This window comes from Ursus americanus, chromosome 10 (assembly GCF_024610735.1).
Source record: "Ursus americanus isolate L20-20 chromosome 10, mUrsAme1.1.p, whole genome shotgun sequence".
NCBI lineage: Eukaryota > Metazoa > Chordata > Mammalia > Carnivora > Ursidae > Ursus > Ursus americanus.
In genome coordinates, this window is record NC_142136.1 from 57,628,029 (window position 1) to 57,648,511 (window position 20,483).

Below are 20,483 nucleotides of genomic sequence, written 5' to 3' on the forward strand. Positions count from 1 at the left end.
TGGATATTGAAAGTGCCTGACGTACTAAGAAGTAAGGAAATGGGAGAAGGCTAGCATGATCTGCATTACTGAGGTAGAATTAGAAAAGAAATGGATTTTAATAATTTGAGATCATCAAGAAGTAACACCGCAGAGTACTGTTTGTCTTACATCTCTGTGGTACTTTTGTGCACTGATTAAGTGCATGGACTCTGGAACCAAACTGCCTGGTTTGGATCTCAGCTCTGTTACTAACTAGCTTTGTGACCCTATGTAAGTTGCTTTTTCAGTTTGATCTTTTGTAAAAGGAGTAATGCTATTATATCATTGGGTTGTTGTAAGGATGTAAATGAGCTAATATAGTAAAGACATTTGAACAGTGTTTGGTGTATTAGTAAATGTTAGCTATTGTGAGTCATTAACACTGATCTTTTAAAGCAGCTTCTTATGTTTTAAAAAGTTTTAAGTTAACACCATTAGGAGTTAAGCATTTGTGTTCAAAAGTCCCTTAAAATGATAAATCAGCCTGACAAATTATTTTTGCCAAATATGAGTAATGGCTTCTGCCAGATGAATAAGGATGTTAATTTGTTTTATCATTTCCTAAGAGTATCGTATGGAAATGGAATAGTTTTATTGATTTTTCTAATTATTAAAATTAAGGGGGGAAGGGAGAATCAGGCCAGTCTAAAATATAAAGTAAAAACTATCCAAATTTCTATCATCCAGAGATAAATACATATTCTTTGTTCTTTAAAAATGTATCTGTGGTGATTGGGGCGCCTGGGTGGCTCAGTCGTTAAGTGTCTGCCTTCGGCTCAGGGCTTGATACCGGAGTCCTGGGACCGAGCCCCACATCAGGCTCCTCTGCTGGGAGCCTGCTTCTTCCTCTCCCACTCCCCCTGCTTGTGTTCCCTCTCTCACTGGCTGTCTCTCTCTCTCTCTCTGTCAAATAAATAAATAAATAAATAAATAAATAAATAAATAAATAAAATCTTTAAAAAAATGTATCTGGTGAGAATCGGCTAGAGGTAGTCTGGATAAGTGGTATATTTGGGGAACTTATTTGCACCATTGTACTTGAACTTAATGAACTGGTAAATTTTTTATCTAACCCCCTTTTAGATATATTCTGCCAAGAGAATTCTGAAGTGATGATATTGGTAAATAACATTTACTAAGTTCCTACTGTGTGTCAGCTAAGCATGTATATGCATTTTCCCCTTGAGTCCTCACAGTAACACTTGAGGTTGGTGTAATCATCTCCATTTTGCACAGACTAAAGTTTATATGGAGGTCACTTTTAGAAGATTTAAGTCCTGTTTTAAAATACTGTTCAATAAACCCAAAACCCTTCATAAATCTTCTCGATTCACCAAAATGGGAGAAAACAAAATTGAGTAACATGGGTCCCATGCCTGAACAAAAAGCCCATTTGGAAAAAATGTTTTGAAAACCAAGAAGGTTATGTTTGACCACAAGGGGGTGCAAATAATTGAGTTGAATTTTCATGAGGAAAAAAAGTGCTTTTTACTTTAGATTATCAAATTCACAGGTAAAAACTAGTAAGAATACCTTCTCCAAACTTTAATATTCCACATGGTTATGTACTTTATGAAAAAAGAAGTCACTTATTTAGGTACTCAATTAGGGCAGAAGTTTTCAGCTTTCTTTTATCTTCGATATCCGCCCTACCCCCACTCTTTTCCACCCACCCCATTTGTGTTTCTGCATATTCTACTTGTCATAATGGTAGAACTGAAGTCATAAATTTAAAATCTGAGGTTTTACTTGGAAACTGGAATGCAATCACCAGCAAACGAATAGTAGATATGGGTAGTGTGGAGAACAGAGGTTTTGTAATTTCAAGGCTTTCTTTTCCTCCTGCTGTTTCTAATGAGTAAGCTACAACTGATGGAATGTTGGATTCAACATATTAACTTATTTAGATAAAACTGTGAAAGCTATAAGTCTGTTCATCTTTTACAAAAGAATGAATACTCTTGAAGAAAACATTTTGAACAGTAACTTGGAAACTTAGTATATGCTGGAGAATGTTTTAAAGATGACTTGCTTAGGTTTTAAAGTAACTTTTATTTTCTTGTTGGTCTTGTTTCTCCAAAGTGGACTTAATTCTTAAGAAAATCTTTTTACTTAGAAAGAATTTAAAATTGGCTCAGCTGGTTAAGAGTTCCATTCATGATTTTGGCTAAGGTCACAATATCATGGGTCTTGGGATCCAGCAGGGAGTCTACTTGAGATTCTCTTCCTTTGCCCCTCCCCCCACACTCATGTGCTCTCTCTCTCTCTCTCTCTCAGATAAATCTTTAAAAAAGGAAATAATTTAAAATTTACAAAAAATTGCAAAAATAAAAATAGTTCAAAGAACATCCTCATCATTTGCTTGCCCTTGTGCAAGGTCTCTCTCTCACCACATACATGTACACTTATATACATTTTTTTTCTGAACCATTTGAGGTTAAGTTACATACATTTTGGCCTGTCACCCATGAATACTTAAGAGTTATTTCTTATCCATTCATAAATTTACATTGAAATAATACTTCAGTGTACCACCATATTCCAATTTTGTAGCTTGATCCTTACAGCATTTACCCCTCCAGTATAGGAGCCAGTCTGGGGTCAGGTAATACATTTAGATGTCGTGATTCTTTAGCTTCCTTTACTTTGGGACATTTCCAGCCTTTATCTGTTATGACCTTGACATTTTTAAAGAATTTTTAAAGACTATAGCTTTTCACTCCACTGCACCTTTTTTTTTTTTTTTTAAGATTTATTTATTTGAGAGAGAGAGAGCACCTGAGTGGAAGGGCAGAGGGAGAGGGAGAGAAGCAGACTCCCCACTGAGCACAGAGCCCAAGGCTGATGATCTCACAACCCTGAGAACATGACCTGAGCTGGATTCACTGTGGGAGCCACCTGGGCACCCCTCCACCACTCTTTTTAATAAAACATTCCTTCTTTTGTTTTTGTCTGATGTTTCCTCATGATTAAGTTGGGGTTATATACATTCTCAACTGGACTATTGCACAGGTGATATTGTGTCCTTTGTAGGGTATCACTTCTAGAAGCACATGATCCATCTGTCCCTCCTTGGTATATTAGTTTTGATCACCTGGTCCATATGTGGCCCAAATTTTCCATTGTATAGTACTGGGTTTTTTTTCCGTCCTGGCAATTAAAAAGCAAATGGTGCGGAAAGATATGAAGATACATCCTGCTCATCATCAAAATTCCCGTTTAAATTTACCATCAATTATTGCTGATATAATTTTGACATAATGGCTGCAAAATGATTCAACAAATATAATACTCTCTCCACATCTACCAGTCAGTCCATAGCATTCTACTGTGAACAAAGAGCCCTTTCTTTTCTATTTATTATCTGCATTAACTTATGAATTCCTGTTTTTCTGTTCTGTATTTGCTTTGTTTTCTTGAGTTCTAGCTGTACTTATATATGTATATTTTGTACACTTTTTTTAAATGAATCACTTGAAGGTAAATTGTTATGTCATGACCTTTCACCTCTAAATATTTAAGTCTGTATTTAATTATTTTGGTATTTCAATTGTCCCAGATTAAGCTAGTAGGAGTACTTTTAGTCTAGGTACTATGTCTTTGTGATATGCCTACATCCCCCCCCCTTTTTTTTTATGAGCATTTCCTTACTTTCTCGTATAATAAGATGTTCCATGTTCATCTTGTCCTTACCAGCCCTTTTTCTCTAAGGAGCCCTGTTTCCTGTTAGTACAGAATGGTTTTAGAGACCAAAACTAGATATGCTCATGCTAATGAAGTGTTTCTGCTTCTTGGATCTTTCATAAGACTGACTTAGGAAATATATACATACATACAGAATATTTATATACACAAACAAAATATACATAATTACAAATGTGCTTACACTTATATACATATGTTAATGATATGGGCTTAATTTTAAATTATCTTCATTATATTTGAGAAGATACCATTTATAAAGTTCTTAATAAAGGCAACAAAATCACAATCCACAGAAACCACTCATACAATTTTCATGTTCCCTTTTAGTCAATATCTATACATATAATTTTAAAGGGTCATAGTGTGAAATCAGTTTTCTTTGTCCTTTTCCACTTAACATGTTGTTAGCATCTGTGAGTTACTATATCATTTTATAAGCTTCATTCTAAATTGCTCTGCTACATGTCATTCAGCAGATTCTACCATTCTTCTATTGCTGGACATTTAGGTTGTTTCCAATATTTTGCTATTTTAAGTAATTCTGAAGTGAACATTTTTATGCATATACCTTTTCTAATTGACTTTCTTATTTATTTGCTTATTTATTGGAAGATTTCCCAGAAGTGGGAATACCACTTCCCACAGGTAGGTATGTTTTGATGGGTTTGATATGTTTTGGCACACACATTTAATCAAACAATTACCCAAGCCTAAACCTGGGTTGGATATATAGAGATGAAAAATATGTAGTCCTTGCTAGGAAGAAACTGAAAGTCTAATGGAAGATAGATAAATTCTCTAAAAATGACAATTAGAGAAATAATAGATGAAGAGCACTTAAACCAGGTTAGGAGTAAGTGGCCCAGGAAAACTTTTCAGGAGTAGAGCTGTATCTTGAGGGATACCTTGAGGGAACCTTAAAGGACTGGGGTTATCCCAGTGTGAAAGAGAGAATAGAAATAGGCCATAGAAAGCATTTTAAACATAATCATTGGATTGTAAGAAAACAGAAGTCAGGAAGAACCTGCATGTGCAAGAAAATTCAGGTAGTTTATATGACTTGTTGCTACATGCCTTTGGAGGAGTTGAGAAAGTTTAGCCTGATCAAGTGGACAGAGGTAACCATGAAGGGTCTTGCATGTATGCTTTATAAAATGCAACTGAAAAATCTCAAACCAGTGAGTAATATGATCAGATATGTATTTTAGAAACTCACTTTAACAAGGATACTGAGGGATGCCTGAGTGGCTCGTTGGTTAAACCTTCAGCTTCAGCTCAGGTCATGATCCCAGGGTCCGGGATCAAGTCCTACATCGTGCTCCTTGCTCAGTGGGGAGCCTGCTTCTCCCTCTGCCTGCTGCTCCCCCTTCTTGTGCTCTCTCTCTCTGTGACAAATAAATAAAATCTTAAAACAAACAAACAAAAAACCAAGGATACTGGAAAACAGATTAGAAAACGTGAGAGCAGTGGTTGAGTCATTCAGAGGCTATTGTAGTATCCAGGCAAGCAATAAAGAGTACTTGAACTAAAGAAGTAGAAATGGGAGTGAAATGAAGTACAAAAGGTATTAAATTTATTTAGTCAGTATTAATATGTAGGTATTTCCAGGTAACTAGCACCTACAAAGTGTCACGTTTTGTGCAAGATACTGGGCATATTAGTCAGGGCTCCTATTGTGGTGTAGTCTAGTGAAAGAAACAATGTTTAAGTTAATAGTTATACAGATTATAACTGTGATAAGTACTGTACCAGAAAAATACAGATGGAATGAAAGCATACACCATGGAGACCTAACACTGGAGGTTTAATTAAGGTCTTCCTAAGGTGGGACGGTTAAGCCGAGACTTAGGAATTAGCAGGCCAAAAAGAAGGGAAGAACATTCTAAGCAAAGGAAGAGTGTATGTTAACATCCTGGGCAGGAAGGACTGGTAAATTCAATGCCCATATGGCTAGAGCAGAGTAAGTAAGGATGGAAAAAGTTGGAAGGTGAGACTACAGAGGTTTAGGAGGCTTTGTTTTTGGAGAAGAGAGGAGGAGATATGTCACAGGACTCCTAGGTTTCTGGTGTAGGCAACTGAGTGGATGTGGGTGCCATTTCCTGAGATAAGGAAACTAGAACAGGTTTGATGGATTCTGATATACGAAGTATTGATTTTGAGATGCCTGTGGGTTATAAGTACATCCTCCCATCCTCACTTAACAGATAACTAGATATTAGGATTGGGTTTTGATTTAGAAGTCTGGAATTTAGGGGAAACGTCTGGTTTGCATGTTGTCTATAGATTTCCTAGTTGACCGATTACAGATGGTAGTTTAAACTATGGGCTTGGATGAGGTCACTGAGATATGTAGAGTGGCAAAAAAGTTCAACACAGAATCTCAGAGAACATTGTTTGGTAGCTACACAAAAAATAAATACACAGGAAAACATTCACTATTAATACACAAGACACATGACAAACTAAAAAATATGTTTAACTTGTAAAGCAGATAATGGGTTAATATCCTCAATGTACATAAAGAGAAGTCTCTAAGAAAAATGGGATAGTTAACAAACACACAGTTAACAAAAAAAGGAAAACAAATACAAAAAAATTAATGAATATTTGAAAAAGCAAGACCTGAAAGTGAAAGTAAAGAAATTTGTAAGTTTTCACCACCTATCTCATTTTTATTGACTTACTTTTTAAAATCAATAATTGAGGACATTGTTTAGAGACTGGCGGGTGCTGATGGACTGATGGATCACATAATTCTTACAAATCTGTTTTTTAAAGCATTTGCTTCTCTGGTTCATAAAACATTAGATCCCACTTGTTATGACTTTAGTGTTGTGTTGTGACCACAGTCACAGAACTTGAGAGATATGGAGAATCCAACTGGATGATCTTAAGGTATCCAAAGATATGTAAAGTGAGCTAAGTAGTGATGAAAATTAGCTACAGTCCTAGTGGCACATGGAAGAATTAAGTTATGTGTAATTTGGATCTGGGTTATATGTCTGTAAGATCATCTCTTTTGAGAGGCTCTGATAATTGACTTCAGTGCCTGGGATGGTACCTAACTTGCTTGAGTTGACAGTTTTTACCATTGTCATAGTTTTAGCCCCAGGAAGATATAAATTAAATGTGGAATGATTTAGCAAATCAGGCATATACTATTATAGCTTAGGTAGGAATGATCTATATATTTTAAATTCTTGTAATGTTAAAAAAATTAGGCAAATACCAATTTATTTCAATTAAAAACAGTATTATGGGTATTATGGGAGTAGTCAGAACAAATTCATACATAGCATTTTCAACTCTGATTTAAGGTTATAGAAGTATAAGGGGTTTTTCCCCCCATATGAAGAATTGTTTTGCTTCCATATTCTTGAGCACAGATTATGAGACTGATCTAAAATTTATTTACAATTAGTAAAAGCTAATATTTACTGAAGAAGTATGGGTTCCCCTCCCTTTACCAATAAGGATACCTGGAAAAGGATAAACCCACTTATTTCAGTTATCTATTTCTAAAAAATTCATGTGACCTTGCTGCCTTCAGATAAAATATTAAATACAGTGTTTTGGAATGTTGTTTTTAAAATAATAGGTTTGGAGTCATAGAATCTTAGTAGTTCAAACATATCTCTTTGTAACTGCTACCCATTGTTGAAGTGCCCCATGCAGATAGTGAGAATAAATTCATTCCCATCTATGTGTGATAACCTTTTAAATATGACCAATGTTGGCGTACCTGGCTGGCTCAGTTGGAAGAACAGGAGACTCTTGATCTCAGGGCTGTGAGTTCTACACGTTAGGTGTAGAGATTACTAACAAAAAATAAATAAGCTTAAAAAAAATATGATCACAAACTGAGGGCTTCAGAAGGGAGGGGGTGGGGGAATGGGATAGGCTGGTGATGGGTATTAAGGAGGGCACGTATTGCATGGTGCACTGGGTGTTATACGCAACTAATGAATCATCGAACTTTACATCAGAAACCAGGGATGTACTGTATGGTGACTAACATAATATAATAAAAAAATATTATTATAATAAAAAAGAAAAAGAAAGAAAGAAAGAAAGAAAGAAAGAAACAAACAAACAAACAATCTGATGGTCACCAGAAGGGAGGAGGGACGAGGGATGGGTTAAATAGCTGATGGGAATTAAGGAGTGCACTTGTCATGATGAGCACTGGGTGGTGTATGGAACTATTGAATTATTATAGGTATTCTTGAAACTAATATAACACTGAATGTTAACTGGAATTAAAATAACTTAAAAAATAAAAAAAAATATGATCACTATTATCTTCAACCATGAAGACAACTGAATCCCTGCCCTCCAAACATCTTTAGTTTCCTTAGTGGCTCTTTGATTTTAAACCCTTTACCATCTTGGCTTCCTTCTAGTTATGCTCCAGTTTAACAGGGCCCCTCTCAAAAGTGATATGCCACATCATATACCATATATGGTCTGAAATATACCAAGTGCTAGTTAACTTTTTGTCCTAGCCATTAAAATGTTTGTATTGGGGGAATAATTTAAGTAATAAAAAGGACTGGTAAATAACAGAAATGGATCTATTAATCCTTTATCAAAAGAAAATTGAGAGTTTTTTTTTTTTTAAAGATTTTATTTATTTATGTGACAGAGAGACAGCCAGCGAGAGAAGGAACACAGCAGGGGAGAGGGAGAGAAAGAAGCAGGCTCCCAGCCCAGGAGCCTGATGTGGGACTCGATCCCGGAACGCCAGGATCACGCCCTGAGCCAAAGGCAGACGCTTAACGACTGCGCTACCCAGGTGCCCCAGCACTACCCAGGCGCCCCTGAGAGTTTTAATAAAATAAACTTCACATTGTGTAAAAACTTTTAAAAATTATAACTCGTGACCTTCTTAGAGACTTTGTTGACTTGGGGCGAGCCTTGTCCTGGAAGTTGAGAAAGACAGCAAACCAGGAATCTATAATCATTCATTTCTTTTTTATTTTTAGTAAACAGAAGTAAAATTGAGACCCTCTGGTCTCTAGGATAGACATGACTGAGAATGTGTGATGAGTTCTCTATGACAGTTGAGCTTCATGTTACGTATCTATTCTTCATATGTAAAAATTATTTCTTTCATGTAGCACAAATCTATAGGGAAATGAGAATAAAATATAGCACATTCTTTTTTGGAGAAGAAATGCTTACGTGTTTAAAACAAATTAACTTTTTAAGGCAGCTCTGAAGAAGTAATTTATTTTAAATAGGTGAACAGTTTACAGCTCTTGTGGGAACACTTTTTCCTCACTTTTCTTCATCATAGGATTCGGCCCTATGTTTTTAATTTAAGTCCTTTAATTTTTGCTGTTAACATTTAATTTACTTGATGACCCTATACTATTAACTTTTGACCCAGTGAACCCAGGATGGTATATACAATGCATATACCTAATTTTAAGGAAACTCTTAAAGAAAAATAAGTGGTTTGAAGTATCATACATTTTTTTCCCCTTTTGGGACGATGTATTTTATAAGCATAGGGTTTTGTTTAACAATTAGATGTTTATATGCCACTGGCAAAACAACCCAAGGCTCATGAGACTTAACTGCAATATATTTAATAAACTGCAAAACTACTAATATATTGTGGTGGATACAAAACTTTTCCTGACCAGAAATTCTTATAGCATATGACCAAACCTAATGATCCTCCCATCTACCTTTATTTATAAACATATTTCCTTTAAAAGGAAAGGAATATGAAATTGAAAGTTCCTAAAGTTTAATCCTTTAGATGTAAAAAGTGTTAGTAATACAGTTGTTAATTATGATAAAGTTCAAAGCTTCTTGTGAATCACTTGATGTAACAATACTTTTATTTGCCCTTGACACTAGACCTGTCGACTCACTTTTGAACATCTCTGCCAATTATAAAATACATGTGCATTAAAGAATATTGAAAAAAATAAGGCATTGCTTTTGAAGGCCCCTTAACAGTATACCACTTTACTCTCTCCTTCCCCAATTGACAAAGGAAGACTCTATATTTGTTTTTCCTGTCTTGGTATTATTGAATTTCATTCATTTAGCATTATTAAATGCTATACTTTGTTTTTCTTCTTCAGGAAAATTGCAGATTGTATCTTGTGGAATAGATGGTTCCATCTTTCAGGCATCAGAAAGCAAAGCAGAAAATATTTGGAGAGGCAGTGGGACCCCTCTGATCTACCTATGCCACACTTAACCTTACTAAAAGGGTGGCTGTGAGGGTGCATTCACTTTCATAATTTTGGAAGCATGGAAAGGTTGAGTGCTGTTAAAGACAGTAGAATAGGAATGAAAGGAAGCTCAATTTATAGGGAAAACTCAGTTTGGTAGTTTATCTAATTCCTAATATGGAATACGTATATAGGTATGTGTGTGGTATGTGTTTTAAAGAAATTCTGGTGAACTAACAAGGTGTAAAATTGTAGTTTGTTATAAAACTTAATATGAATCCTACTATTTATTGAACTTTTAATATGCAGGTTATGATGACTATAGTTATCTTTAAGTGTGCCATGTTTACCTTATTCAAAAGTGAACAGATAGTAAAGCAACAACTGCTGTGTGATAAAAACTTAGGTAGGGGGGTATAAACAAGGTTTCTGATCTCTGGGAATAGTGGAGGCTATTTATGCTTCTGTATAAGCCTTCATGGTTTGCTAATAAGGTAACATGGTTGTAATTTCATAATTTGAATACTAGGGGAAATGTTGTAAAATGTGCTCTATTATTATTATTACATATTGTTATATGTAATGATTATTATTACTTAAGTAAATGGAAGTAGTTTTATGTGGTTTTACAGTCATGAGGGCATATAATCAGATTTTGGACTAGGGTAGTAATGGTTGGAATAGAGATGAGGAAGAATCTAGAATGGCTTTCTAGTTCCTGGCTTGGTTGTAGAGTACAATAGTGGTATCATTAACTAGGATAGAGGCAAATGGAGAAGAACAGGGATTTTGACTTCTGTGTATGTGTGTATAAGGATGTGGAATAGAAAACCGGGAAAGGCGAAGGAGATGAGAAACTCAATGCAGACATATTGAATATGGAAGATTGTCACTGGGATATCCATATAGAGAAGTTCACTAGGGAGCTCAGCATGTGAGTCTGAGGCTTAGGAGAAAGGTTGGAGCTGGAAGTGGGTGTCACTAAAAAGGTAGTAGTTGAAATTTTGGGGAAACTGGATGCCATTGCTCATAGAAACTGAATATAGTGAGAGGAAATGAAAACCATTAGTAAATGGGCAAAGTAACAGAAGGCAGTGGGAAAAAAAAAATTAAGAGTAAATAGCAGAAGGATGGAAGGGAGCACCAACACAGCTCAGTGTTCTAGAAGCCAAGGGGAGAGAGGATTCAGGAAAAAAGGAGTCAGGAGTATCAGAAGATAAAGACAGGTCAGGTAAATTGAAAAATATAACGGGATTTGGCAATTTTGTCATTAGTAATGTTTGTCAGAACATTTTCACTGTGCTGATGATGGCAGAATTCTGTGTTGGTTGAAAAGTATTTTATTTTTTTAAAATTTATTTTCTTGTTTTTTAAAGATTTTATTTAAGATTTTATTTATTTATTCGACAGAGATAGAGACAGCCAGCGAGAGAGGGAACACTAGCAGGGGGAGTGGGAGAGGAAGAAGCAGGCTCCCAGTGGAGGAGCCTGATGTGGGGCTCTATCCCATAACGCCGGGATCACGCCCTGAGCCGAAGGCAGATGCTTAACCGCTGTGCCACCCAGGCGCCCCAAGATTTTATTTATTTATTTACCAGAGAGAGAGAGCACGTGCAGGGGAAGTGGCAGGCAGAGGGAGAAGCGGGCTCCCTGATGCTTGACTTGATCCTTGGACCCTGGAATCCCCTGAGCTGAAGGCAGACGTTTAACCAACCGAGCCACCCAGGCTTCCCGAAAAGTATTTTAAATGAGAAAAGTTACAATAGATTTATATAATTTCAAGGCTTTTCAGTTCTTCAAAACAGAAATAAAGGATCACTATAGGGAGTAGTTTATAGAACTGAGGAGGAGATTCTCCAGTGAAGAGAGTTTAATCTTTATAAAATGTGGGGAGAGTCAGAAGAGGAAGAGAAGAGATGAAAGAGAAGAGGGATAAAGGTAAAGAAAGATCTGTAGGAGATGAGGGAATGTGGGATCAAGGGTGCAGTAAAGGAGTTGACCTGGAAGAAGAAAGAAGATACTCCTTCCTCTGAGATTAGAAGAAAGGAGGTGAAGACCGTTATATATATAACTTGTAAATGTGGAATAAGAAGGTTAGGAGGTTCATAGCTTATAGTTTTCACTTTTTTTCTGATAAAGGAGACACTAAAGATAAGGGCATAGGTGAAGTAGCAGGTCTGAGTTGTAGTAAGGTGGCATAAAATACATGCTCTGAGGAATGGGAGAGGGAATTAGCCAGGGGACAAGGTTATTCTCGAGAGAGACTGACGTACTTGGGAAACTAAGCTAGATAGGAAAAGATTCGAAGCCATGCTGGAGATTGTGGTTTGAAGAAAAGAAAAGGGAATAGTTGAGGAATAGAGGTTAAAATAAGATAAGAAAGCAGGTATTTAGAGAATAAGGGAGTGAAAAAATTGGAACAATAAGTGATTGTGGTCTGAGATCAATAATATTGACGTCTAAGGCTGTGGAACAATTTCCTGGTGATCAGAAGGTTGAGGGTATGGGTCTGGGTATGGATCACTGAATGAAGTGGTTGTAAGCGGTGGAGTCAGAGTTCTAGGTTGTTGGATGGGTTGTCCATATGGACACTGAAGTGGCACATGATGGCAGGAAATGCAGGGGAGGCAGATACTGGAAGTCAGGTGCCAAAGTCCTCTATAAATAAGGGAGGGAATCATTGGGTAATCAAGTAATAAGAATGAAAAGGAGGAATAAAACATTTCAAAGATTGTTGACTATGCCCTTTTTGCCCTCACAAATTAAGAGTCATGAGAGCAAGGACTTGTCTTATTTATTACTGCAAATATTGTTAATTAATGGGTAAACAAATGATGACCTCATCATTTTGAGTAAGTATTTATTCATGTTGAATTAGTATTTTTGGAAACTTTGGGTATTTCGTATTACATGCAGTTGCTATTAAAGAATATAAAATAAGATGAGCAAGATGTAGAAAAAAATTAATAATCCAAACCCAGAAAATAACCACTGTTAACCCCTTTTATTACATTTTCATACCTGTTTATTTTTCATCCTAGTAATAAATACTCAGCTATAATATCCTTTAATGGCCGAGTAGGTATTCTATATAGAATAAGGATATACCGTAATTTAAGCAATTTCTTATTTGGGGGGTATAATATTTATGTTTTTCTCTATTTGTAAAAGGGACAATCTGATAGTTAAATTTTTGCTTTATTTCCTTAGGATGCAGACTTACAAGTAGATCTAGTAGGATCTTCATAACCAGCCTATTTTTCTTTGTTTTAGGCTTATTTCTAATAGGCTTGTTTATGTGTATTCTTATTCTATCCTGGACTGGAATCAGAAAACTGGACAGTGTTGCAGGTACTGAATGATGTAGGCATGCTGATAGACACAACAGTGAGAATTGGTAAGTAAAAGTCCTTTACAGGAATAATGATGGGTATTTAAAAAACTTGGAATTAAGTGTAGTTTTCATGAGCACTATAAGAAATGATTCATGAGCTGAATAACAGGATAGTCGTCAATTCATAAATGCATATTGAAATTAAATAAAAACCTTTATGAATAACCTACATTTGTTGACAGCATCCAATTTGAGGGGAGGTTTTAATAAATCATGAATAATCATCAAGTTCACAGCTTCTCAAACTTTTTCACAAAAGTGTGGTTAATGTAGAGAAAAGTGAAAAAAAGTGCCCTAGAAGCTTGATCCCAAACTAGAAGTTTCTTAATTTCTTGTTTTGTCTTAAATTTAATATAAATGTTGCATTATATATCATAATAGTCCTATGTTTAGTATAAATATAATGCTTATACATTTTTTCAAAATCCCTAGGTAAAACTGATATGTAAGAAGATGCCTCATGTTTATTCAGTAGCTTTTAGCACCCTGGCATACTATAAGTTTCCTTTGCCTCAAACTGGACTTTTAGAGGCAAGGTTCTAGGATATTTCATGGTTGTACAGTATGCTCCTTTTCAGTTTTCTCTTTTACACTTTAGCCCAGGCTATTTATAGTAGTGTATGGTAGAGAGTAGATTAATTGATGATTACCTACTTTGAACCTGAGAGTGTTTCAAAGACTCTGAAAATTCACAGAATGAAAATTTAATATCATTGCCAACAGACTGCACTACAAGAAATATTAAAGTAAGTCATTCAGACGGAAGGGAAATGATACCAGATGGAAATATAGATCTACACAAAGAAACGATGAACACTGGAAAAGGCAATTACAGGGTAAATGTTTAAGTTCTTTTTACATTTAATTCTCTTTTAAGATAATCAACTGTTTAAACAAAAATAACAGCATTGTATTATGGGGTTTACAACATGCATTAGTAAATATACGCCAACGATAGCATAAAGACCAGGAGGGGAAAAATAGAAATAAGATATCATAAGGTTCTTTTATTATACCTTAAGTGGTATAAATTCACTTGGAAGTAGACTGTGATAAATACGTAAACTATAAACCCTAAAGCAATCAGTAGAATAATAACAAAATTGTTATAGGTAATAAGCCAACAAAGGAGAAAAAAAGGAATAATAAAGTACTCAATCCAAAAGGAGGCAGAAAAAGAAAAGAAACAACACATGGAAAACAGAATAGAATAGAAAATAGCAAGCTGATAGACTTAAATCTAATTATATCAATAACCACATTAGATGTAAATGACCTAAAAATACTAATCAAAGGGTAGAGATTGTCAGATTGGATAGAAAGCAAGACTCAACACACTTAACATATAAAGACACAAAATGTTAAGAATGAAAGGATGGAAAAAGATACACCATGCTGATGCTGACATTAGTTAAAAGAAACTAGTGGAGCTGTATTAACATAGTAGAAACAAAGTAAAATTACAGAGCAAAGAATATTACCAGGGTTAAAGAATGTCATTTCATAATAATAAAGGAGTCAGTTAATTAGGAGGTTATAACAATCCTAAATGTTTATGCCCCAAATAAAAAGAGGTTCAAAATATATAGAGCAAAATCTGACAGAACTGCAAGGAGAAACAGACAAATCTATAATTATAGAAAGAGATTTCAGTACTTCCCCTTCAGTAATTGCTAGAACAAGCTGAAACATAGCAAGGATATAGTAAACTCAACACTATCCACCAGTATTACCCAACTTTCCTAATATTCCACTAACAGTAGAGTACACGTTTTCTTTAAAGAATACATGAAACTTTTACCCAGAGAGACCATGTTCCTGGCCAGGGGGTAGCAAACTCTGACTGGGGGAGCCAAATCTAGCCTAGTTTTTTATGGCCTATGAACTAAGGATGGTTTTTGCATTTTGAGAGGTTTCTTAAAAGAAAAAAGGAAAGAAAATATGTGACAGGAGAAACTGTATGTGACCCACAAAGCTTTAAATATTTATTGTCTGACCCTGTATAGAGAAAGTTTGCCAGTCTCTGTTTTAGATTATAAAAGATGTCTCACTACATTTTAGAGGATTTAAGTCATGCAAAGTATGTTCTCTGACGACAGTGGAATTAAATTAGAAATCAATAACAGAAAGTTAGCTGGAAAATCCCTGAATACTTGGAAATAAAATCACATGCTTCTACATAACCCACTGATTAAAGAAATCCAAAGTGAAATTAGGAAGTATTTTGACCTGAGGGAAAATAAAAATACAATACATCAGAATTTATATAAACAAAATGCCTACATTAAAAAATACAAAAAGTCTCAAAGCAATGACCTCAACTTCCACCTTAAGAAACTAGAAAAGAAGAGCGAATTAAACAAAGAAGCAAAAGAAATGAAATAATAAGGTCAAAGTGGAAATCAATGAAATAGAAAACAAAGATCAATTGAGAATATCTATGTAATCAAAACCTGGTTGTTTGAGATCAGTAGAACTGATAAACCTTTGGTCAGACTGGTAAGGAAAAAAAAGAGAGGGAAGACACTTATCAGGAAGACCAATATCAGGAATGTGAGAGGTGACATCATTACAAATTCTACAGATATTTCAAGGATAATAATGGAATATTATGAACAAATTTAGGCAAAAAATTTAACAACTTACATGAAATGCCTAAGTTCCTTGAAAGACATAAACTACCAAAGCTGACTCAAGAAGAAATAGATAACCTGAATGGTCATATATCCATTTCCAAAAAATTGAATTTTTAGTTTAAAATATTCCCATAAAGAAAAATTCTGGTCCATAGGACTTTACTGGTGAATCCTTCCAATATTTAGAGAAAAAAAATACCAATCACACAAAAACTCTTTTAGAAAAGTGAAGAGATTGGGCACCTGGGTGGCTCAGTCATTAAGCATCTGCCTTCGGCTCAGGGCGTGATCCCAGAGTCTTGGGATCGAGCCCCGCATCGGGCTCCCTGCCCCGCTGGGAGCCTGCTTCTTCCTCTCCCACTCCCCCTGTTTGTGTTCCGTCTCTCGCTGGCTGTCTCTCTGTCAAATAAATAAATAAAATCTTTAAAAAAAAAAAAAAAGTGAAGAGAAAGGAATACTTCCAAGCTTGTTCTTTGAGGCCAGCATTACCCTGATACCCAAGCCGCACAAAGACATTACAAGAAAAGAAAACTCAGGCCAATTTCCCTTATGAACACAGATGTAAAAAGTTCTAGACAAAATCTTATCAAATCAAATCCAACAATATATTAAAAAAATAATATTTATTGGGTGCTATTTATCCCAAGAATACAGGATTGATTTAACATTCAAAAATTAATCATTGTAACTTACCAAATTAATCTAAAAAGGAAAAACTGATCATCTCAGTAGAGGAAGAAAAAACATCTGACAAAATCCAATATTCATTCCCTATTTAAAAACTCAGCAAATGAGGAATGAAAGGCTACTTCTTCAACTAGATAAAGTGCATCTACAGAAAACCTATAGATAATCTCATACCTTCTGGTAAAAGACTGCACGCTTGCCCCCTAAGATCAGGAACAACACAATGATGTCTGCTCTTACCACTTTTTTTTTTTTTAAGATTTCATTCATTCATTCATTCATTTAGAGTGTGAGTGGGATGAGGGGGAGAGGGAGTAGGAGAGAATCCCAAGCAGACTTCATGCTGAGTACAGAGCTTGACATGAGGCTGGATCCTGTGACCCTGAGATCATGACCTGAGCTGAAATCAAGACTCGGACACAACTGACTGAGTCATCCAGGTGCCCCTGCTCTTACCACTTTTATTCAACATTGGAGGTTCTGCCAGTGCAATCAGGCAAGAAAAGAAAAAAAAATACATTCAGATTGGAAAGGAAGAAATAAAACTGACATAATTATCCATCTGTTCCACTTGGTGGAATCTACAAAAAGCTACTAGAACTAATAGGTGAATGTAGCAAAATTGCAGGATACAAGATCAATATACAATAATCATCTATATTTCTACATTCTAGCAACAAACAACCAAAAATGGAAATGCAAAAAATATATAGCATTTACAATAGCATAAAGTGAAATATTTAGGAATAAATCTTATAGAAGGCAAGAAAGATCTGTATACTAAAAACAGCAAATACTGTTGAGAGGAGGAAGTAAAGACAACTTAAATAATTGAGGAGATTTACCTCGCTCAGTGGGCTCATATTGTTAACATGTCAGCTCTCCTTAAATTGATCTATAGTTTGAATACAAACCAAATCAAAATCCCAGTAAGTTAAAAAAAAAAAAGACAAGCTGATTCTAAAATTCATATAGAAATGTGAAGATCTAGAATAGCCAAAATAATTAACTTTGACACAAAGAACAAAGTCGGAAGGCTGATACTACCTAATTTCAAGACTTATTAAATATCTACAGTAGTCAAAACAGAGTGGTATTAGTGTAAGACTAGACAATTAATGTAACAGAACACGGAGTCCAGACATAGACCCACATATATAAGGATAACAGATTTTTTACAAAGTGCAAAGGTAATTCAGTGAAGAAAGAGTAGTAGTTGTTGTTTTTTCACACATTGTGCTTGGAAGAACTGGATATCCATATATAAAAAATAGGAATTTGATTCATATCTTACACCATGTACAAAAATGTACTCAAAATTGATCATAGGCCTAAACATAAACCTGATATTACTATTAAACTTCTAGAGAAAAATGTAAGAAAATTTTTGTGACTCTGAGTTAGACAAAGATTTCTTAGATGTAACATCAAGAGTACAATCCATATGTGAACAAATTGAGAAATTGGACTTAATCAAAATTTTACAAACTTCTATTCTTTAAAATACACTGCTAAAGAAGACAAGCTCCAGCCTTAGAGAAATATTTGCAAAGCATGTAATAAAGGATCTGTATCAAGAATGTAACATACTCGCAGGGTGCCTGGCTGTCTCAGTCAGTAGAGCATGTGACTCTTGATCTTGGGGGTCATGAGTGCAAGCCCCACGTTGGGTATAGAGATCACTTAAAAAAATAAATAAAGATTAAAAAAGAAAGAATGTAACAAACACAAAACTCAACAAGGAGAAAACAAAAGTCTCAAAAAATAGGCAAAAGACTTGAATAGTAACTTCACCAAGAAGATAACCCATATAGCAAATAAGCATATGAATAGATGTTCAACTTTATTAACCTCATTAGTCTTTAGGGAAACACAGAGTAAAACCATGATGGAACAACTGAATATCCATATCCATATACATCTATTAGAACAGCTAAAATAAAAAGTATTGTTAAGGATGTGGAGGAACTAGAACTTTATACACTTCTAATAGGAATGTAAAATGATGCAATTGGTTTGGAAACAGTTTGGCAGTTTCTTGAAAAGTTAAACATACACCAATATATGATCCATTTCATTCTAGGTATTTCCACAAGAAAAGACAGCATATGTTCCTACAGAGATCTGTATGTGAATATTCATAGTAGCTTTATTTTTAACAGTCTCCAATTTGAAACAACTCGAATGTCACCAAGAGATAAATGGATAAATAAATTGTGATATATTCATACAGTGGAATACTACAAAGCAATAAAAGGCAATGAACTACTGTTATGTGCAACAGCATGGTTTAATTTCAAAACAATATTCTGAGTGAAGAAAGACAGAAAATATAAAATTCTAGAAAATGCAAACTGATCTTTTGGGACAAAGGGCAGACAGACCAGTGGTTGCCTGGGGAGAGAGGTGCTAGGGGGAGGATTATAAAAAGGCAGGGGAAATTCTTAGGGTTGATGGATATATTCACTGTCTTATTCTGGTGATGGTTTCACAGGGATATACATGTTAACATTTATCAACTGTATACTTATCAATTCTATACATGTTAAAACTTATCAATTGTATACCTTATGTATATGCAGTTTATTGAATATCAGTTATACCTGAGCTTAATACATTTAAAAATGTATCTAGAAAATAAAGGAGGGGTGCCTGGCTGTCTCAGTCAGTAGAGCATGTGACTCTTGATATTGGGGTTGTAAGTCTGAGCCCCACGTTGGGTATAGAGATTACTGAAAAATAAAATCTTAGAAAAGAAAGGAAAATTTCAATTGAAATATAAAAGGGAATAAACATTTATTAGAAATATACTAAGGAGCAAGTACTAGGTAGGTGCTTTAAATAAGAATTACAGTATATGTAAATATATAATTTTCTACGTGCCAACCTCTGTTATATGTACTTAAAATATATTAAGGTGTTAAATCCTCACAACTCTTTGAGGTATAGGGACTTTTATTACCCTCATTTTATAGATGAGGAAAAGGAGGCATTAAGTCACAATTTCTGTGTGAGGGAGCTGAGATTTGAATCTGGGAAGTCTCTTCTTTTAATAGATCTTTATGACATCCATTAGACTACAGAGTTTTAGTTCCAGTTTACAAAATGAAAGAACTGTGACTCACAAAGGCAGTAACTTTTTCCAGATCACAGAAGTTGTAAGTAATGTCAAGATTTAAACTCAAATTTGTTCTACTCCAAAATATACACTCTTCTATACTAGATTGCCTCCATTTAGATTTGTGGTTCAGTAGCAGCACTGATCGTATTCTACTACTGATAACAAGAGCTCAGACTGTGTGATCCACGTCTTCCATACCCCCTTTACCACTCAATAGTGCTGTCTGGCATGTTTGTTGGCTATAGATTAGAATGTTTTACACCGATAAGCAACTAAGCTCAAAAATTATTTGTTGCTTTGTCTTGACAATTCTCTTTTCAGTATTCATAGTATAGCTGTGTCTGTTGAAACTAAGAAATTGAATGTGTGACTTTGGAGGATTTTTTCAGGCTAATATTAAAGCCAGTACCTTATCTATGCACTTCTATAAGTAGAATTAAATAGATGTGTTCCTATATCCCTAAAATTGTACTGGAGGATTTTTTTTTTTTTTTTTTTTTTTACTTTTCCATGAAATCTTCCTTTCCTGTGAATGTATGTCTGTGTGTCTCTGTATGTGTGTGTTAAGTTATGATTACTAATCTGGGAGATATGGTTTGATATGTGGTCCAAGTGGCACCCAAGAAGATTTTCTTGGTTAAAGTCATGACAGTAAGCAAGAACACAGGAACATTTCTAAATTGCCAAAAAAAAGTATTCCATTATATTGAATAAAATTCAACAGA

At 34.9% G+C, this 20,483-nt stretch overlaps 1 long non-coding RNA gene and 1 pseudogene across 2 annotated transcripts in view; both read left to right on the plus strand.

Annotated features, from left to right (window-relative positions):
- LOC123791872 (uncharacterized) overlaps positions 1 to 20,483 on the plus strand; it is a 35,903-nt pseudogene that overhangs the window by 1,438 nt on the left and 13,982 nt on the right. The window lies entirely within an intron of this gene.
- Positions 132 to 20,440, plus strand: LOC148109372 (uncharacterized). Its single transcript, XR_015725965.1, has 4 exons — positions 132 to 252; positions 13,194 to 13,317; positions 14,038 to 14,150; positions 18,721 to 20,440. It is a non-coding gene; the product is annotated as an uncharacterized LOC148109372 (long non-coding RNA).